The following is a 17,895-nucleotide window of genomic DNA, read 5'->3' as shown; positions in this document are numbered from 1 at the left end:
TCACTAGGATCACAATGTATTATAATTCAATTGTACAATATTATAATTACTGTTATAATGCATTATAATGTGACTTTAAGTCATTCTAAGGTGTTTGCTTTAAGGAAAGTGATAAAAAAAATTCAAAAATATTAACTCTATATGATAGAATAACATGCAAAACATTGCAAAATTTATTTGTACTTTACTTAAAGCAAACAATGACCACTTAGACTAACTTATAAACATCATATTGCATTATAACAATGATTATAATGTATTACAACTCAGGGAATTATACTATGATCCGTACAAAAAAAAATGTCTGAGTGACCAATTATGAAGTATTATGATACTTGACCTTGTGAATAATAACAAAATGCTTTATAATGTGAATAATGCTTACTGTTATAAAGCAGTATGAATATGTATGAGTGCTTATAACTTTAGTTATAACACATTTTGCATTCCTGTTGCGTTAGACTTTTAATGTCTGTGTGAATGTCTCGTCTTCTCTTCCATCCGGTCTTTTGCCACCACTAAAAACTATTTGGCCAAAAACAACCAAGTGATTTATTGTTACTGATGCACCCTTTCAGCGTTTTTCCACTCACCCGCCTCTCCCAAACAATGCACTATACTATTTTCTTAGAAATAACGAGGATGTCAAGTCATTTTAGCGTCGGATTCCCTGCAGAGGCCACCGAGGGGATTACACAGACCTGGGGGAGAGACGGTTGAGCACACCACCGTGAAGCATTTAAAGGTTGAATAGCAGCATGCAAATGATGCATCCAGCTGGTTCACCATGGCTCGTGAATCCAAGTGTTGTCCCCAAAAACATAAGGAAAGGTAAGCAGGTGAACTTTTCTGTTTTTATGTACAGTAAGTGCAAATATAAATGCTGGCAGCAGTAACAGTAACTGTCCAGAGAAATTGATACGACTGAGAAACAGCACACCATGCCACTGTCACAAGTATAAAGCTCATTTCAAATTACAATACAACACTCGGACAGCTTTGTTTCAACACAGTCAGTTTAACATCGACTCACATTTTTCCACCAGCATATTTTTTTACATGATAATGCTATTGATAGGAAATGTGATATTTAAATAACCAAGTAAGTGGACCGAGGCTTTATCTCTAGTTGTGAAAGCGATCAATAAGCCTTGGATGAAAAGTTTCTTTGGAGCTGACTGTGGCTGAGTCATGCTGGTGCACCCAACCCACACCATGTTTGTTACGGCAGGGCAACTGTGTGCTTTTTCCTTTGTAAAAGCAAGCACTAGATAACAACATGCCCACCGAATATCAGGGCTCGCTTTGCATATTGTAGAGATTTGGAATTCAAATTGAGTTTAGAATTTGACAAACTGGTCAGTAATTGTGTTAACACCTGAAGAAAAAGTCCCTCCTTAGTGCATGCTTGTTGGACACAAACATGTGTTGTCTAATTGACTGACCGCGTGTTGTTTCTGTCACTAAGAGACCAAGTTTAGTCAAACCTAAATAGTGAAGGCAGCAGCTTGCAGCGGGCTTAGCAGACGTATAAACCAGACAGTAAAAGTTGGCTACACATGATATAAAGAAGTTGTAACTTTATGGTCTTTATGATCAGTATTTCAGCCTTAGGTTCATTGAACCTCAGGCAAGAACACGTTCATATTCATATCTTAACTTTCTCATACCTTTTTTTTTACACTTAATTAAAGATTAATGCCAGTGGTAAATGTCCGTGCGTTCAAGAGAATTGCATAATTAATGGCCCAATAAGGCTGTATACTGTAAGCCTGTACGTCCTGCCCCATATGTCCTACATTAAAGTCCTGCTTTTGGAGATCAATAAAAGGAATGTCTTTCATTTTTAACAGCGTCAGCAGCAGAATTAATCGACCCGAAGACAAATAACGAGCGCTGGTAACGCCGTGTCACCTGAGAGTCGTACCGTCACTGAAATTAAGAAGAAACGGTTCAATATAAAAAGCCACAGAAAGTCGATCAATGACTTCAACAGGAGGGGGTCAAATCATTTTAACATGTAAGTATTTATTGTAGTGTTATATAATATCGTCAAAAGCCAATTCAAATTAATGGTGAAACTGTATGATTGTGAATAAATATTAGCCTTTAATTGGAATTGCATAGTCAAACAGGATAAAGTAAAACAACAAGAAAAGGTCAACATAATTACATAAATGATGAAACAAAATCATTTTAATCTATTTAGATGGTTTTCAAACTCAAAATTGCTTGAAATATATACAATATAATAGTGAATAACTTGAATAACAGCCGACTCCTACAACAGGTCTAAAGCACTAAGTGGTGTTCGTCAGAGTAAACTCAAAATACGAGAACATTGGTGGGTTTGGCTCTATTCTCCTAAATCACTCGTACAACCACTTAAAAAAACGAATCCGTTCTTACGAGTGGTTTCGGCATGAGGCCCATTATGGCAAGATTAACTGTATTGATGGCAAAGATAGCTGTTTGATTTCCATACAAGTACCATACAAGTTAAATATTTCTGTATAGTCCAAGAATCCTACTTTGACAATAAATATTGTTGCAATGATGTGGAAATGTACGTAGTTGAGTTTGTTGTCGGCTAGATATGTTGAGGTTGTGACCTTTGCTGGGAGGACATTTTAACCAGACGAGGAATAACTGCAGCTGTAGACCTGGATAGAAACACCTGCCCTTTCTTTAAATGTCGTAGTCGTACTGCCAAAAAGGAGATCATAAAAAGTGTGCCACATACACAGAAGTCTAACGGATCTAACTGATAATTAATTTATTCTGATAAATAATCAATCTCTCCATAATAAAGTATTGAACAAAGCTGCCAAGGAAGGTGAAGACGAGCTGGCACTAGTGAGCCAGGTTAACAGAGAGAGGTGTCACAGACCCTGTTACGATTGAGCCGGCGATAAGCACGAGTCCATCTGAAGTGGCTTTACTTCTTCTGAGATGTTACCTTTGTGGCAGGCAGATTGTTTTACTCGATTCCTATCTGCGACACAGCAAAAGCAGATCGTAGAGCGGCAACTGCACGGGAACCCCTTCGGTGCTTTGAATGACACGCGTTTACTTCCAGCAAGCGCCTGATTACCCTCCCCTGAGCTTAATCGAGGAGCACACTTTAGTCCGGTTCATTGGGTCAAGTGAGCAGCTGGTGATTGCTTGGGATACGTTTCATTTTGCATGATCAAATTGGAGTATTATTTGTTATAAAATTATTTTAGGTCGGTTTTTGATATACTGTATATATATGATAACTTAATCAAAAACATTTCTGGTCATAAATTTGATTAAACCGGACTTTTAACTTCCTTGGGTCTTCACTGGGGTTTACTCGATCACTTAAACCACGGGGTGTTAATCAACCCTTTCAAGAGTGTGGGTAAACAACTTGATCAGAACGTCCATTGCTTTCAATAACGGGCAAGTTAACACTTTCTGAGTCTAATTGAAAGATTGGAACATTCTGTCAGGTACATTGTTTCTATTTGAACTGTTTTCCTTGAATCTACAATCTGAGGCAGCATGCTCGCTCACCTTGTTGACCCAAAAGACATTCCCAAAGGAGATGCACCACTCACTCTCCTATTGTTTGTCACTTACTCGTGCTGCCTCCCACTTGTTGCATCTTCCTCAGGGATCTGTGTACATGTGTTATTTACTAGTTTCTGCAAGGTAAACTGAAGGCGTGTTTATCTTTCTGGTTGTTTTTTAACTCTAACTCTTGCATCAGTGCAAAAACACAGAAAAATCAATTCTTATTGCACATAGTGTTGTGCCCAAAGAAATAGAAAAGGAGTAGAATGAATATTCCCATTCAAATCAGAATTTTTTATGAATACCGTTTTTTATTGAGATTGTTGTAGCGGGCTAACTTCTGAACCGACTTATATTACAAGTCGAGGAGGTGCGGTCTTGTTGTAACAACCAAAAAACGAGCAGTGAAGTAGTGAAGTTACGGAGCGTAGAGAGACTCAATGAGAAGATTTAACAACTTAATGCTTCATCCATCTTCTCACAGCGCCTGATGTCTGACAACTTTGTGCAGCTTTTTTTTTCCAGTAAGCGGTGTAGCATTAAAGCATGGGTGGAATTAGCGAGCGGGCCAGACAGCTGGCTTAGTTAGCTAGCTTGCTAGTTCCGCCGTGCTTTAATGCTACACCGCTTACAGAAAATGAGCTGAACAGCGTGCCGGTGGTCAGCTGGGTCGAACAGCAACTCTCCCTCACTCCCCGCCCGCCCGCCCGCCGCTATGGAGGAGGACGAGCTACCGAGCTAACTGGCCGGCCATCCGTCTCTGGAGCCGTGTCAGCTCTTTTTCCTGCGAGCTGCAAAGACTTTTTTTTTTGTACTAGTGTAAATAGCTAGACTCATTACATCCCGTTCTGGGTAGGTATTTTTTGGAGACAATCTTATGCTGTAAAAGAAGTAATGAATAGTATTGTCTCGGTTCAAAATGATTGCTTCTATTGAGACCCTGCCTATGTCGATACTGATAGCTATATCCTGGGACCCACAGTTTGTTTCCTGTCCACTTGCTCCCACACGCAGCAATTCTACAACCATGCATTCCTGCAACATCCCAATCCCAATGCCGTCCTCTACAGGAGAGCGCTGCACACACACGCACGCACGCACGCGCACGCACGCACACGCACGCACACACACACACACTCCGCCCGGCTTTCGTACATCAATGGAACTCATAGGAAATATCCTACAGCTCTTATTAAAACACCGTCATTTTTAGAGTACTGGTACTAATAAAATGGGGCATAATGCCATTTGTAACAGCAGGGTACCTTTCTATTATTCATATACCGTGCAACACTAGTAATGAACTAACACTGTACCAACTCTGGCTAATGTTTAACACACGCCATTTCACCCAAGAATATCCACCTACCAACCATGTACTGTAGGTGACAAGTAAGTAATGGGGCAGCTGCCCTAAATAGCCGACTGCCAGCTCTGTGTGTTGGGGTCCTAATCCTTCAAAAAGCTTACTTAACCTTCTCTAAGGGTTCTGTTTTATTCCAGCTCCCCTACCGGATAAGGGGGGGCAGACAGGTCATGCAATGTGGAGAATTTACTGGCTCTAAAATGGCTTGCGGGGCTACATCTTGCCATGTTCAATACATTCCGACGCCCAATTTGTAGATTATGCAACGTAGCCCGACATGAATTACATTTTGCAGCCGCATAATTGTTGTAATTAAAATGAAACACATTTAAAGCATGACACCTGAGTCTGCAAGAAACGTACAGCCCCCCCTAAAAACATCCAGTTGTTTTAAGGTCTAGGACAATTACTTTCCTCTGAGAATATGAATAAATCAATTTGTTCCAAACTTTAAGAAATACCACTCTGTTTTATTTCTCTGTGTTGGCTGAGCCTTCTTTTAAGGCTGCGTTTGGATACCCACAAACATGTGGTGTGTTCAGTGTCACGTACATCACATTTACATACAGGATAGTTCACATCTGTGCACAAACAGGCACTTGAATTTGTCCCTATTCACAGGGAACTGCAGACACGTGTGTCACTCTAGTATTGAGCGATCTCTGATGAATATTGAGATTTAATGAGTATGCGATCACGCACACGAGGACACTGTCTCAAGGCTCATTGTTGTCTACAGCTCAGGTTAGCGCAGTTAATGAACCCACTTGTGCATGGTTGCCAAAGATACCTGGCAACTTAAAATCTAACTGAGGCACCAGCTATGCTTTGTTCTGTAAAGCAGTACACAGACGAGCACTAACAGGATCTATCCATCCTGATGGTACACAGTAAGGGAAATAAATACTGTAGGTCTACGGATGATTGGCTAGCTGAGCTCCAGCAAGTCTCAGACTACAAATCAAAAGAAAATCACAGATATTTATGCCCAGGGTTGTTTTCTTCTGGTAACAGCGAGTTAGAATATCAGATGTCATCATAACTTATCACATACTAACACTGTCAGCTATTCACCTCAAACTTAATCTCTATCCGCTGTTGCTTCTTCAGAGTTCCTCTCCCATGTGTTCCAGAATGTGTTCCATGTCATTTTCGTACGAAAATGACATGCTCTCTCTGTATTATTAGTGCATACTGATGTTATATACTCCCACTTATCAGTCTTTTCCACAAATCCATTCAACAATGGAATAGCAGTGGTACAAAGTGAGAAATCCCCCGATGACATGCTGAAGGCATGAGAGAAAGAGTGAAGGCACAGATGGTCGTTTAAAAGCCCGTGCTTTGATGCTGCCGTCTCTGTAAATTAGCCAAGATGCTTTCAGTCCTGACTAAAATTCATGCAATTATGTTGATACCCGCCTGAATGCAGACAATTAAGGTAAGAAGCAGAGATGCGCACTGAGTGACGGGTCGGCGAGAGCAAAACCAACTATTATATTTGTTGTGAAGTAAAGGTTGCGTCTAACAGAGCTACCATGTGACCCGATTCCCCCAACCAGCTCGAATCAAAGGGCACATGTTGCCATGGTAACTATAGTAAAGTACGGTATAGTAGTAAACCTGTGCAATCTCCCTTCACCTTCTAAAAATTGCTTTCATAAAAAATGGGACAGCGTTGTGACAGAGATCACTTTTTAAGACTCTCGATTGAAAACCACTGAAATGTAGCTGTGAGTTTCTATGTTACACGCTCAGCCGCAGTATCATGCTGTAATCTCCCATGGTGCATCTGTGGCGATGATGTAATGATCTACAGTTTGACGCTTGCATGAATCAAAACGCCTGAGAATCATTCCGATGTGAGGGTTCCGGGACAAGAGGATGTCAAATGTGTACATTTTGTAAAGCCTTCTGAGGCAAATTTGTAATTTGTGATTTTGGGCTATACAAAAATAAATTGAATTGAATTTAATTTAAGTGAATTCCTATACAAATGCGGTAAGTGTTCATTCGGGGTCATTTGTAAATAACAAAGCTGCATCTTTAATAACTTTGTATTCATCTAATAAATGTAAAAATGTCAATTTGATGGTAATTTGCATGAGAAATAAAGGAAAAAATGAAATAAAATTGGTTATGATAAACGTCCGCTTATTGTGATGAATTTGACATGATAACAATAAGCTGTTTCCATAGTAATAGTTTGTTGATTTGTTTGAATTGGGGATGACGTGCCTTCTTCTCCTCTGAGAATACAGTGAGGCTACTTGCTGGTTGACATTAGCAACTCAATTGTGGATTTTCATTTTACATTATTTTAAAAAATCAAAAAATCCATGATCATTAACTGTGATGAACAAATTATTGGTATTTGTTTTGGTAAATGTGATTATGATGCCCCAATATAAATGATTAAAGCAAATAGAAATCTTTATCCTAAACTCAACAGCCACATTAAGCCAATTACAAAAGGACTTAGTCCATGCATGTATTATCAGTAGACTCAGTCTTTACAGGTCTCCCTAAAAAATCGATTCGACAACTGCAGCTGATTCAGACCGCTGCTGCCTGATTCCTCACTAAGGCCAAGAAAACTCCAAAAAATCCCTCCAGTTCTGATGTCTTTCCACTGGCTTCCTGTCTGTCAAAGAAGTGCTTTTAAAACACTGCTGTTGGTTCATAAAGTTCTTGGTTCATACTATTTTTCAAAGCATGCTCACACCATCCTCAGAGTCAGAACTAATGTGCTAACTAATGTGCTAACTAAATGTGCGCAGAAGCAGCGCACATTTTTGTATGCACCATATATATCTGGACCGAAAACACCCAGAAAACTGCAGATTAGCTGCAACTCACAGTTAATTTAAATCAAGGCGAATGACTTTTGTTTTGCCGCTGCCTTTGATCAAATCAAATAATTATCAATGTCTCACGCTGCACTGTAACTTGTATTCCTGCATGTGATAGCTGCCGTAATCTATTTTAGCTTCTTTATATTTCCTATTCTCTTCGCTCTTTAATGACTGATTTATAATTGTATTTGAATGTCCTTTTGTGGTGTCTTTCTTTTGCACTTTGTCTCAATGCTTTTAATGTTTTATGTAAAGCACTTTGAATTGCCTTGTTGCTGAACTGTGCTAAATAAACTTGCCTCGCCTCGCTCTAAGATTACAAAATGCATTAGACCAAAACATTAGGGTGATTACGTTAGATGAAAAAGACAACATAATCAACGTGGCTTGAATTTAACTCTTCTTCGGGCTGTATTTACAACACAACAGCTCACTTTAATTCACCTATTAAAACCGTACAGTACGTAGCCAAAGCATATAGTTTGTGTGTGAATTAATAAAGTCAACATTTAAGGATCTTAACTGGAACTTAAACCCACCAACAGCAATAGAAGGCATCAAAACAAACCCGCCTCTGTGTATGATTCCTCTCTTTATACCTAAAATGTGTTGCAGAAGCGTCCTGCCCACTAACTAATCTTTAGTTCCTGTGACTTGCCATCAACTGCATTGCACTGCTTGTACTTTGCCTTTATTTTCCTCATGCCTGGTTCCAATGAAGATGGTGTAAAGGCTGATGTTTCACGAGGAAGGACGTGGACTTGGCACGTTTGTTAGACCTCAAGGATACAGAAACACTAAAGATAACTTTTTGTTTACAAGACAACTCCACGGGGCACCTTTAACGATAATGCAGCCGACTCTCACGACTCTTAAATCTGGACTGTCCAGGCTTCTTCTCCAGGGCTCAACCAAGAGGATTGCCCGATTGCCCGGGGCAAGTAAAATGCCTCTTCTGTGGGCGCCCCTAGTCCTCACCGCAGCCGCTAGTAAATCTCACGACTCACTTGCCCAATCGGGAAAGTGGTAAAAAAAAAAAGAAAGAAGAAGAATTAAAGCCATTGTTTTTCCCAGAGTTGAGGACTCGCTCTGTTGAGAGTTGTTGTCTGATGAGAGCCCGTACTTTTCACTACTTCCAGGTCCGTGAAAGCCACTGCCGTAGATGTACGGTGAAGCCAGAGGCGGTCAGGCCAGCCGCCATTTGGGTTCTGATGAGTGTCTATTCATGCTATTACGGTGCCTGGAGCGGCCAAAAAGGATGAATTTCAGCAATAACTTCACAAGTCTTATAAACCAAATAAAAACAACATTATATTCGGCCTGCACATTATATAATAAATAAGGGTCAGTTGAAAATGTGACATCACATCCCAATATGTGAAAACACAACGGATTTCTGCTCAAAATGTTCCTATGACTATATAAAGTAGTTTACGGTACATTACCGTTATGGGACAGTCACATCAAAGGGCATTTGGACAGTTTCCTTTACATTCTTTCCATATTTTCATAAAAATGTTATGACCCCCACATATAAGACTTGCAAAACAAAAGAGAGAAGGGTCCTTAAACTGTGTGAGACCACTCCTTAAATGTGCTCCCTTTGAAACAAAACAAATTCAACTAACTCGATACAGCGGATACATATGCGTCTGTTCCGGACCACCATACTCGTCTGTGCAGCAGATGTTTTAAGTAGCTGATTAATTACAAACCTCCAGTTGTTGACCAATTGAAAGCTTCTCAGAAGAGAATTCAGCGAGTCAGTGGAATCATTTTAAAGCTGGATTCTTAAGAGATGTTATTGAAAGCTGTGGCCTTAATGGTTTCTGCTATTTTGATAGTATAAGGCTGCATTTCTCTATTTCAATTTACATGTCTGCTAACAGTATTGCTGTCACATCTCCTGTTAATCTCCCATTATGTTAACTATTACATTTATTGATCTATGGGGCTGCTGGGAAATGAGACAATTCAGTTGCCTCTCACCCGTTGCTCACGGGCTGCTTATCTTACTGTTTTATTAAGAGCTAAACATTTCCAATGACATTACAGGGAAGGTTGAACTTTGACTCGTGAATTAAAATGTCCACCGCGGACACATGACCACGCATATTAAGATAAAAGCAGAGCTGCCGTGAAATCAGGAACAATGATCTAAAAAATCAGAGAAATACATCACAACGCCAACCAATGTCTTTGTAACAACATTACGCTTGTTTATGTTCAGGATCACTGCGGCTGTGATGCCACCCGCAGCAAGATAAAGCAACTGTGTAAAAGCAAACATTCCCCACACAGCAGTTTGGAATAAAAGCTTCACAGAGCAGCATTCAGTGCTTCTATTTCCTGTGAAAGGCAGCAGAGCGTCTGTCTTATCTCAACGCCTAATGAAGCTTCACGTCATCCAGACATCTGGAGGACGTTTTACCAGTTTTCAGCATGCCTTCTATATAATGTATCCCTGTAGAATATGATACCGTTTTTTGGGTTAATATTGCCAGCTCACATTAAGTTGGTCAATCACTCAGTACAGCTAATGTATCGGATCCAGAGTTCCATTAGAAATTCACTGTTGAAGTACATGAAACCACTAAACATCAATCATTATCCATTCGTATGATTGCAGTTATGTCATAGCATCACAGAGCGACTTTGAGGAAATGATTCGGCGTCTCCGTCACTTAGGTAGAATAAATAGTGGGCCGCGAGGCGATGAGCCGGGGAGGTGCTGCACGAGCACAAGCAGCCCAGTTAGTTGTGTCCTGACAGATACCGCCGCACACATTCCTTCTCTCGGGAGAAAGGAGGCACGGGAGTGGAACGCACAGTGGCAACTCATCAGGAGCCTGCGGGATGCATGACTTACTGTACCGGAGGAAAGGTGACCCCAAAACACTCCTCCTCCTGGTAGTGTGCAGCTCGCCTGCTTTTCTTTTTCACAAAATGAAAATCCAAATAAAAACAAATGGATAATGCATACAACACAGGATTTGAGATCCAATTAACTATTGAGAACATAATCTGCGAGGGTGAAGCGTTGTTTTAGGCTTTTACAAGAAAGCTGCTGTGAAGCAACATCACATTAATGAGCAGGCAAAGAGGGTTGTTAAGGCCCGGAGACGCTTCCATTAGGGTTAAAGAGCAGAATGTAAAAAGGTGATTATACATAATCAGGTGTAATAACAAATGTTACATGAAAAATTCCACTGATCTGTGGAGCCGTTGGTTTCTGTCGACGCAGCGTGTGCTGGCCCTGAGTTACTCTCTGTGCCTTTGGAGGTCTGACTCATTAAGACGCCACAGAAACGGAGAAAGACTTGTTAAGAAAAGGTTTGGGCTCCAATGAATTTTAAGTGCGGGAAGAAAGAAAACTCCCCACGAATCATTCTTCAGGGGATCAATGCCCTGTCTGACGTGATGAGAAACAGAAACAAATGTACGAGAGAGTCAGGTGCTCTGACAAAAACAAACAAAGTGATTATCGAACAGACCGACTGCTCAGAGCTTAGGTTCAACTAAAGACCGTGCATGGACCGTGTTCTCCCATTTACTGCTTGCCCTCACATCGAATTGTTGACTTATGCAAAAATAATCAAATCGTGCCAAAAATGCGAATCATATTTTTTGACTTGCTTTAAACCTGAAGGTCAAAAGTATGTCAGTAATTTCAGCTAATCTTTCATTTTGTACTATCAGCGTGATGCAGATATAGCCTCAGACCCTGAATATGACTCCCCTGTAACCACAGACCCCCGTTTTTTTCTTCTTTTTTTTTACACCTCCATCTCACTAATCTGTCTCGAGCATGAGATTGCTCGACGTTTGGGAAGATAAAAAATCAAAGAGTGTTGTGCTTCATCGTGGCCCTGGAAGATAAGGCCCTTACTGTCACATAAAATCAGGAGCTGCCTCCTGAAAAACACTCCATCCCCGGGCTATTCCCCACCACCACCATCATCACTACTCTCTCCGTACCATCTCCACGAATACTTGGTGTTCACTTCGCTGACAAACTACTCCCAAAGACACATAAAATCCTCCACCACCTATTTCAACACATGCGCGATGGGCCTGAAGTAGAAATCCTTTTGTGTAAATGCTGCTACGGTACAGATTGTGACATCACAGGCCAAAGGCCAGATATTAACAAATGAGGGCCGGATATTTTCAATCAGTGGTGTGTGTGTGTGCTTTTCAAATACCACTTAAAACAACACTGCTAGTAATTAATAACCTTTAACATGTCCAGAAGCAGCGGTTTATGCTGGTGCACAGCAGGAAGCCTGCAGGTTTCTGCTCAAAGTTAACACAAAGACAAACAGATGAAGGGACTGCATAATTAACCAACCCGAGGCTGTGGGACGTAGTAGCTAACCAAAGCAAGATATTGCAGCCATTTAGATCCGCTGCCGACTGCCTAAGGAAATGTAGTCAAGGGAGAAGGGCCACATGTTGGTGCCGCCACATCTTAATAGAGAGGCCAAGTCCCGCCCCTTCCGGTATCCCTCATGGGACCATATTTCGGAAAAGAAAAGTACAGTATTGAATGGTAAAGGACGATATATATTTTTGTATATATATATATATCTATATATATATAAGATATATATATAGATATATTTTTTGTATAGATATATATATATATATATATAAGATATATATATATAGATATATTTTTTGTATAGATATATATATATATATATATATATATAGATATAGATATATATATATATATAAGATATAGATATATTTTTTGATCCCGTTTGAATGATGCCAATTTGATGTCAACTTAAAAGATAATTAAGCACGTCAAGAAAGTCACAGTTTTTCGTAGTTTGGTGTGAAACCGCTCGTTGAACAACATCTTGCACAATACTCATCACCAACACGGCCGTCACCTTGGCTAGCAAGCAAGCTAACTTAGCTAGGCACAAATAGTAACGGGATCTAACCAAATGTGTTTTATCCAGCGGCTCTTTTTATCAGCCGGGAAGCAAAAGAACGAGCAAGACTAATTCAAACAGGATCTTTCTCGGTGTTGACTACCGTCGTTTACTTCCTCAGAAAGGTCCCGCAGCGGTCCACCGGAGGGTGAGGGGCTTTGCCTCTTTATTAGTGCTCGACATGTACACCCATCTGTCCCGGTGCAGGGATTTATTGTCCAATCTGCTGGCTGCATCACCATATCAGAGCACTAACCGAAATGAAAGAAGAGAGTGAAACTTTGTTGAAGCATGCAACAGTCTAATCAAATTATCAGCGCTGCTTTTGGAGTTCACACACGCTTCAGTACGACAACGTCGACGTGACTTCAGATTGTCTGCTTGACTCATTGGACGTCAAATCCGAGTCATTCATAACTGTGACAAGTGGAGGAGGGTGCGGAGAGTCGGTCTTTCTTACGCAGATGCTTCCGAGCAATTACATAAATGAAGTTGTCAGATGGGTCCTGAGGGACGTTTGTCTTCCAGGCTCTGCGAGACCAGCGGGGGCCTCTGCTACAAACAGAGTGCAGCATAGGACGGGTTGGCCACCGTCAAGATAACCCACATTTCTTTAATCTAACAAATGCATGTCATCTCCAAACTCACCGGGGGAAGATGCCCCCTCTTAGTCACTGTTGTGTTTTGAGAGCAAAATTACAGCCCTGCATTCTCTGGACACGGGGGGGGGGGACATTAAAGGTTTCAGAATGTCCAGCCATTTCCCAACACCTCCTATCTGCACTGTTGTGTCACCATAGAGGCGTAAACACAGTGTGCTCACCGACTCTGTGCTCTTCACACGCCCTGTGCTGTATGATACCACATCACTGACTGTGACTATGTATGTGGAAAACAGACAGCCGGGACGTGTTCAGCACAAAGTGTGATCTGCGAGACATTTTTGTCCATTTCCCCCTTATTAGTCTCAGATTTGTCAGTGGAAATAGCACTCCCTTGGGTGCCATTGTCTTGGTAAGACAGTTTCTATCCTTGGCCTCTTTCTTGTCACTGCTGGTGTGCATTCTTTTTTTTTCCTCGAGTGTCCCAAGGGTCTTCAAAGGCTCGCCTTTGCCGGAGTTGTCATTTTCAATTAGCCGTACCTTAAATCCAAGTCTGTTGGACCGTGTCAATAAGGGTTTCATTTAAGAAGATGGGACGGCTGGAACTTCAAGACGCATTCAATTCCCATCAAGGTTAGCCAGGTTACTGGTTTGCATTTCATCTCACACCTGCACCCCCCCATCCCCCCGAGCGGATACACATAAACATTTAAAAGCATGTGTTGCGAGCAAATAACTGATTTACATCCGATAAGGATAGGGGTAACCTGTGATTGGTGCCACAGCTGTTCATTCCCTCCATCGATTCCCCTGATGTGCAGGTGGAGCTCTCGGCGGGATGAACCTTTGTATTTCCGTATGATCTCTGCAAATTAAACTAAGAGGTGGAGTGGGCTGATATGAAAAACCGTTTAAGCACATTAGGTCTCCCGAAATATATATCTTAGATTAACATTATGGCAAATTACAGCCCATTTTAAAATCACAAGCATGCCTTCAAGTTAGACTCCCGTCATTAAGTCTTAATGGATGCCGGGCTGTACAACGCTAACAGGAAACCAAGGCAGCGTTAGACTGTGACGCAGGTCGCATGCTCTTAACACTGATTTACAGACGTACAGGTACGATTCAAAGATCTAGATGTTGCTGTGAATTTGAACTGACATTTAGTTGTGTTTTGCATGGAAACATACTGTCCGTAGAGGTGTCAGTCCAAAAAAAAAAGGACATAAAGTCAAGAGATCAGTATTTGACAAGAAGCCAGATGATTCTGCTGATTCGGCTAGAATTTCTTTACATCGTAGCAAAATTGAATATCGATTGCGTCCATGTTGCAAACGATATGGTACCACTACAGCACGGTATGTGTGACATCACAGGTGAGGATGGATGTGCTCTACTCACAATGCTTCAAAGGATGTGGACCAAATTGCGCTTGAAGCAAAAAAAGACAGAGTAGGCTACTTTTCTCCGTGCATATCCCACTCTCACCTACACACACACACAGACACACACACTGTGTAACTCAACCTGGGGGTCAGGGCATCACGATTTATGGAATAGCAACAAAATAAATTATTTAAAAAACTATATTTCTTCTGTAAAATGATCACATTTTTGTTTCTTGTGAAATTTCAGCCCCATGTTGGAATTGCACATCTGTCATGTTCTCTGATGCTGTTTACATCCGCGATGTTTCAATCAGCAGTGTTTCCTGTACTTGAGCATCATTTGTGTCAGATACTGGAGTGACTGAAGCATGGCGCAAATTAGCTTCCGTATTTTTAGAAGCGGAAACTGGTCCAAAGGTTAGTGGTTTTAATCTTCAGGAGTCTTGCATATTGTAGTGACATACTTAGTGGCTTTCAATTAAGAGCCTGGCCTTAAAATAGTATGATGTTGTCTCTCGGAGTCTCTGAATGGACCTGCATTAAAAATGCAGAGACGCCAGAGCAGCAGGGGGATTTACTGACAGCAGACGCACTTTTTAAAAGCTTGTATTTCCCTCTGGCAGACGCTCGGCTAATTGCTGTCATTGAAGAGAAAGTCACACAAACTTCCAAGAAAAAACAAAATTGGAAGTAATACGCCTGATTGAATAATGCCTCAATAATACCCTTTGCTCTCTGTGCATCATCCAAACAGCAGCAAAAAGCCAAATCAATAAGATCAAAGGGAGAGTCTGTGAGCCAACCCCCCCCCCCAGCCTCAATGCACCACCGGCTGTCACCAGCACAGTCAGACGACAGCGTTAAACTAAACACTCAGCCGCAGCAAAGCCGCAGTATTAAGAGTTTGGGGGGAAATTTGCATATCTCTGATCACATAATTCCGGTGGGTCTACTTGTGTGGTAAGTGGTGCGTTAGAAGCCTCCCTCCCGCTCTGCTAACCTAAGGATGCACTCCCTGAAAAACAAAAAGGAGCTGCCTCTGCACCTTGCAGAAGAGCTCTTATCTTTCACAAAACACGTCCATGGATCCCTTTCAGCTCCTATCAAAAGGCTGCTGGATCTCAACCAAACCACTTCACTGTCTATACATTTCAGAGTCTCTGTCTTTGGAAGGCTGATGGTGGTTTAGTCCAGGAGACCTTTAATTTGACCTCAAAACCTTCTTTTCTCAATGCAAAATGTCTCATCTCAGCAGCTCCATCCATCGCTCACCTGCGTAATTGGACGCCGAGCACTCTTTATGAAAAAGGGAGAAGTTACTGACCATGGGTGGAAATAAGCCAGACTGATGAGCAGGAGGCTGTCGGTCAAACAGCACAATAACTTAGTCTGATTATCCGCCTCAACGGCACCATTCAAAACTATTCGGCCCCGTTCACGTGGCATTATTACGATTCTAATCACCAGCATCGTCAGCGGAACTTGTCTCTCTCTGAACAACCTGCGTTCACTCACACAGCTGCGTGTAGCTGCGTTACCACCGCGAGCAGGAACAATTGGGATGCACGAAAGTGAAACACTTTTACTCACGGAGATAATGAAGTCGTCCCTCGCCTCTCTTCTGTCCGTTCTCTCCTGGGTTGATCCCGTCCGCGGTGTGTCTCCCTCCCGACCCAAACGGAGGAATGGCAGCGGTATTAGGAACGCCAAGTCCGGGGTCCTCGTCTGTGTCGCTCTATCCGGTTAGCCAGCGTAAACAGTACATCCTCGAGTAAAAAAACTAAATAGCAGGAAATTTGACACTGTTTTCTTTCGGTGTCCAGCTCTCTTTCCCCCCCTCGAGCGAAAATAAACCCTTTTTTTCTTCCACTTCAGGGAGCTTTCTGCCGGCGCTGTGCGTCGTGGCGGACGGAGCTTTGGTCTGGTCTCTCTGTCAGCCTCCACCGCTGCAGCCGGCTGAGGCTCTCTCTGCAGCGCAGCATCCCGTCTCACTGGTGCTGAGGCGGGGGGGAAAAAGGTGGCCCTCAGTTAGTTATGAGGAGTGGCATCGCATCAGTCTCAGCCACTGCGTAACGTGCAGGGTTATCCAAAAGCTGCTTTTTGTTTGTCTATGGCTGTTGTCTGCAAATGGAAAATGGTAAAGTTGGTTTAATAAAAGGTTTAAAAAAAAAAACACACAAGCAGATAACGTTAATGTTACCTGTGCCTTGTGCACAGAGTGGCTACATCTCCAAACAGCTGCAGATATTCAGGATGATTTTGGCTAATTTGACAATGAAACCAATTAGGCTAGCTAAATGGAAGACGTGCACAGCTAAACTCATCTGCAGAGCTGCTTCTTCTGTAGATTTTCCCGATTTTTGGCAGGCTTTTTTATCATTATTTACGGAACAAAATTGTTTCCCTAACGTCAACTAAACGTTATAACTTATAAGTTAACGCTAACGTTAGATTATGCACCCTGTTTAGCTAGCACACATCTTTGTCGATTTTGAAAATATTATTTTGTATTTCAGAAAGTGTACTACGCTATTTTGTCTGACTTTGTAGAGTGCCGCCCTCCAGTGGTAACAGTACGTAGCTATGTGTCGTAAAATATTTGAAGGGGAACGACGCTTAACCTCTTCAGGAGCCGCCATTGTAGCTTTAGAACCGTCCGTCTTCTTTCCGTGTTGTCTTGCTCACTGAACCCACGTCTCTAGCTGCTATAGCTGCTCAAATCGATTGGTTCATGCACTGGCTTTCGGGACACAAACGCATAACTTGAAACCCGACAAGGTTTTCTTGTCATATGTGGTCCCGCGATGGGCCTTCACAGTCTATGGGGGTGGGGGGGCTTTGGAGCTGATTGGCCTCGACTGAGGTCGGCTCTCTCAAAGTGCTCTTTGAGTTATGTCTGTCTATATCTGGTCTTGATGCTTTTAGAGGAGAGTAATCACTGTGACGAAAGGAGGGAAAGGATTCTCATCTCATCTGTAGCGTAAACTACATTTAATTAACACACAATGTACAACCTGTAGTGCCAGAGAGTGCCGCAGGGTGCCAGAGAGTGTCAGAGAGTGCCAGAGGGTGCCGCAGGGTGCCAGAGAGTGCCAGAGGGTGCCGCAGAGTGCCATAGAGTGCCACAGGGTGCCAGAGAGTGCCAGAGGGTGCCACAGGGTGCCATAGAGTGCCACAGGGTGCCAGAGAGTGCCA

The 17,895-nt window shown here is 42.0% G+C and overlaps 1 protein-coding gene across 4 annotated transcripts in view; it reads right to left on the bottom strand.

Moving 5' to 3' along the window:
* cntn5 (contactin 5) overlaps nucleotides 1-16,786 on the bottom strand; it is a 101,031-nt gene extending 84,245 nt beyond the window's left edge. For 3 of the 4 annotated variants that reach the window (XM_031863738.1, XM_031863737.1, XM_031863739.1), the window contains exon 1: nucleotides 16,291-16,785. The gene's annotated coding sequence lies outside the window, so the exon portion shown is untranslated. Of the gene's footprint in view, nucleotides 1-16,290 lie in introns of all 4 variants that reach the window. The other variant, XM_031863736.1, reaches the window with a different exon arrangement.
* Nucleotides 16,787-17,895: the final 1,109 nt, after the last annotated feature.

This window comes from Anarrhichthys ocellatus, unplaced genomic scaffold (assembly GCF_004355925.1).
Source record: "Anarrhichthys ocellatus isolate YVR2014 unplaced genomic scaffold, GSC_Weel_1.0 scaffold29, whole genome shotgun sequence".
NCBI classification, from domain to species: domain Eukaryota; kingdom Metazoa; phylum Chordata; class Actinopteri; order Perciformes; family Anarhichadidae; genus Anarrhichthys; species Anarrhichthys ocellatus.
This window is presented reverse-complemented; position numbering and strand designations above follow the sequence as displayed.